The sequence below is a fragment of the Neovison vison genome, chromosome 7, assembly GCF_020171115.1.
Source record: "Neovison vison isolate M4711 chromosome 7, ASM_NN_V1, whole genome shotgun sequence".
NCBI lineage: Eukaryota > Metazoa > Chordata > Mammalia > Carnivora > Mustelidae > Neogale > Neogale vison.
This window is the reverse complement of record NC_058097.1, coordinates 153,308,043-153,312,628: the sequence shown is the minus strand read 5'-3', so window position 1 is coordinate 153,312,628 and position 4,586 is coordinate 153,308,043. Positions and strand designations below refer to the sequence as shown.

Sequence of the window (4,586 nt, the reverse complement as noted above, 5' to 3'; positions counted from 1 at the left end):
CCCTCCTGCTGCAAAGGTATAACTGCTTCTGCATAGATAAAGAAGTTTTTGGATTAAAATTAAGGAGAACTTCATGCTCTCAACTCACTGGTTGACAAGAGATGGTAAGTTAAGAGCTAAAACAAACAAAACTGGTAAGACATTTGTAAACTTATTTCCCAGCTAGCTCCCTTTCCCCAGGTCTCCTTGATAATCTATCAGGTGATTTCAAGTAATCATAGAACATTTACTTGAATCCTTATGTTGTCCACTTTTCACAGATTTGGCAAAGAACTCTGGTCTTGAGACTGCCTCTTCTAGTCATGTTTTTGGTTACTAACTCTACTCAAGTACCCTTCCTCTTCATCTTCATGGGCATCCCTGGCTTAGAGGTTTTCCATACCTGGATTTCCATCCCCTTCTGTTGTGTCTACACTCTCTCCATCATAGGCAATACCACCATCCTAGCTGTCATCAGGACAGAGCCCTCTCTACATGAGCCCATGTACTTGTTCCTCTCTATGTTGGCTCTAACAGACCTGGGGCTTACCCTCACCACTTTGTTTTCAGTCATGGGGGTCCTCTGGTTTGGTGCCTCAAAGATCAGCTTTGAGGCTTGTTTTGCCCAGTTCTTCTTCCTCCATGGATTCTCCTTTATGGAATCTTCTGTGTTGTTGGTCATGTCCTTTGATCGCTATGTGGCTGTCTGCCACCCCCTCCATTATGTCTCCATCCTCACCAATCAAGTAATCAGTAGAATAAGGGTAGCCATCATTTGCCGCTGTGCTCTGGCTGTTCTTTCCCCATTGTTCCTGCTGAAACAGCTTCCTTTCTGTAGCTCCCACTGTCTCTCTCACTCCTACTGCCTCCATCAAGATATGATATGCCTGGTGTGTGCTGACACTACTGTCAATAGTTGGTATAGATTTGTTCTAGCTCTGGTCATTATTATGTTGGATCCCCTGCTCATTGTGTTCTCCTATGCACTCATCCTGAGAAGTGTCTTGAGAATCAGCTCCCAGGTTGAAAGGCTCTGAGCACTCAATTACTGTCTATTCCACATTCTGGTTCTTTTGGTCCTCTTATGTGCTCATGGTGGGATCGTCCATGACTCACCACTTTGCCAAACATGCCCCTCAAATTGTACATGTCATCATGACCAACATCTATATACTAGCACCTCCTGTGATAAACCCCATTATCTACAGAGTTAAAACAAAACAAATCCCGTCAAGGCATTCTTCACCTCTTTTGTCATAGACAATTGTAGTAGAGTGTGAAGAAGTGGATTGTGGGTACTGTTGGGAAACTTGGAAAGTTATGATTTGGGTGTCTAATCATGTATGAATCACAAAGTAGGAATGAGCTTCAAGTACATTATGGTGCTCCCTGAATTGGTAATTTAAACTAAGCTGAATCATCTACCCATTGTGTATCTGCTCCATTTACATGAGATTTTTGCATACCAAGTTCCTCAAAGCTGTAATTTTTGTCGCGGCCAGCGCGACGAATCGACCAGGGTAACCATGGGGGCTAAGAGGATGATGAAAAAAAGTTAAGAGACAAAGAGATGGGGGCAGGAGGGACACTGAAGAGGATGTCCAACAGTGCCAAATTCATTCCACGTCTTACAAGCATTTATAAGGCAAACCAGAATAGGAGGAGCATTACATCAGTACCTAGTCAGATGACCGCAAGTTCCTATAGCAAGTTTACATTAACTACAAGCAAACTTTGTGAGCCCAGGTAGTTTCGGCTAAAGCCATTAGCAAGACAATCAACCAGGGAGTGGATCATGGGAGTGATGGCCACATTGGACTCTGGCCACATTGTTCCCTACTGCAGGGGGAGTGTGTGGGAAGTCACGTAGGCGAGCACACGACACATAGCACAGACCCTTTCTCAGTGCACTCAACTTTCCCGTCCTTAACCTTGTCAAGGTGTCCGGACTTTGAAGGAGACACAAGTCAGGGCCTGGTTTGGTCCTCCACTCCAGCCGTGCCGTGGCCTCCGACATCTCCCCCTTCTTTTTTAAATAAAGCAAGCATATGAATTTGCACCTGAGTGTGCAGTCGTCGTATGTGTCCTGTACGACACAGGGAAACTCCCCATCCTATAATCAGTATAGCCAAGACAATGAATATAATAAAAATCCAGAAGGAATATTTCATTATATTTCCAGTATTAAACCCGTGCAATCCATCCAAAATCTGATACTATAGTAGGAGGATTTTGTACATCTAGTTGTGAATGTCCTATATTAGCAATTTCCTTTTGCAACTCTGCAAGATCCAGACTTACATTACTATGAAACCATATGCCTTGCAAATGATGTTTAACAGCATCCCAAGAATAATTCAAGGCTTTCAAAGGAGTGACACAAATATGTTGAAATCCTCCATGACATACTAAAGACATTTGAGTTCTTAACTCCGATAACTGTTCCCCCAAAAATTCTTCTTCCATTCCTTCCAACCGGCTTAAAATTTTTCGGTCTATATGCTCCTGAGTAGCCAAAGCATGAGAGATATTTTGGGCTAAAGAATTCACTTGTGTAGCAGTTTGTACAGATTGTGAAAGAGCCATTGTAGAGACAGTAGCTGTCACAATTAAAGAAATTAATACAGTTATCCCAGCAGTAAGTAACCCTATGAAACACTTAACTCTTTCACCTGTGCTTGCAGTTCTAATGCTAGCTGATACCCATAATTGGCATATACCAGGTGAAAGGGTCCGTAGGCAAAAGGACGAGACTGATACAAAGCGAAGGTCAAGCAAAGCTTTATTTCGCGCCAAGCAGCGAGAATCAAACTGACCGGCCAGGGCCGTCTCTTGCAAAGAGGCAACCCCTCCCAGTCTCACAGACTAACTTTTATAGAGTAAAGGCCATGTGGTTGAGCCTGGCCACACACAGGTGGCTAATTTAATTACATTCTACCCCATGATAGTCATCTAATTCAGCCTATGACCTTGGCTAGAATTTGTCTGGAGCCCAAAAGGCGGGCTCACACTCCTTGGCGGGTAATACATGCGCTTTCCCTTGATTAGACATCTCCAGCTGCCTGGCTCATCCTTGGCCGGTAGGGAGGTAATACGTGCACTTTCACTGATTGGTCGTTTCCACCTGGCCAGACACGTCTTTGTATGTGGGCTCCGTTATCAGGGGCTGGTCAGTCATATTTCACCAGTTCTGTTTCTAAGCGCTTTTCTCTTGGGGGGAAGGGGCAGGTTCAATCTAAGTTCACTGCATAAACAACAAAATGGCTCGCTCTGGCTAAGTAGGCCCTTAAACCAGGGATCCTCTATGTCCACCGGGAAGAGTACATATGGAGATTGCATTACTAAAAATATCATAATGGGACGTCCTTTTAAAACAGAGAGAAATAGGTATATAATTAGTTAATACACATTCATTACCCTCTATGTTATACGTGAGGTATTCTCCTTTTGGCCCTTTAAACACCGAAGACGAAATTGTACCGGGGCCCACAATTAACAAAAATGGGCGGGAAACACAAGCTTTCACGGAAAAGTCTCCCAAGCAGCTCTATCCAGAGTGTTGTCTCTTACTCTGCGAGTGGTGGGGTCCAAGGCAGCTACCAGCTTCCACAGCTCAGGATGAATCATTTTCTTCTGTAGCAAAGAGTCCTGCTCGAAGTGTTGTGTTATGAAAATGTAGACGACCTTTTTGAGAGTCTCTGGAAAGATGAACAAAGGATCTTTCAGTCCAAACTCTAGACGTCTTAGACCAGTCAGTAATAGCGAATCCAGGAATGCCTGAAGGAGACATAATCTGCAGCACTTCTTGCACACATTCCTTCCAAATGGGGCCTGGAACAGAAAAATTAAGACTCCTGGGACAAGGTAAATACCCCAGGGTCGCATACCTAACCCTCTAAAAGTAGGGTTTCCTCTCCAACAATCTCATAAATATTCCATTCCTCCATATGCCTGACAATGGAATTACTTTAAGAGAGCACTATATGGAGGATTTGTTCAATCATCATACAGCCATTCATTAAAATTTGCTCATGAGAGGGAGCTTGAAAACAAATAGGGACTTGTGCCAAAATTCCAGACCAATTCATATAATGTTCAGCATGCTCCATTCCCCCTGTGGCAATACCTCCAAAATGTTCTGGGATATTAGTATGAATTTGGGGCGTGGGATCATCCCAAGTAATCGGATGCACCAATGGAGGGTCAGGTAAGTTAAGTCCAGTAATGAGTGGCTTGAACCTCAGGCATATTAACTAAAGTCAAGAAAGCATATAAGACAGCCAGAATGGCCTCACTGGGCCAGGCCCGTTTAACCAGGTTCATGGCTTGAATTATAAGATCTCATCTATCCCACTCAAGAGAGGGGTAGACGTCTCCTTTGCCTTCACCTTCTCTGACTCCTTTGATCCAGAGCCATCGTTGCTATTTTCTGGCATAGCGGCAAGAAGTCAGCACCATCTTTCTGGGAGCCATCTCGGGGTGTCTTCATCCTGTGGAAAAATACAAACCCTCGCCTTTTTCGAAGTACTGGATCTGGACCTTTCCATACTTCGGTCAAAGGATCTCTCCACCGGGAGTAAGAAGTGGAGAAAAATCAGGATGCCAGA

At 44.0% G+C, this 4,586-nt stretch overlaps 1 pseudogene; it reads left to right on the top strand.

The window, feature by feature from the left end:
* The first annotated feature begins 302 nt into the window (after positions 1–302).
* Positions 303–1,249, top strand: LOC122913537 (annotated as a pseudogene).
* Positions 1,250–4,586: the final 3,337 nt, after the last annotated feature.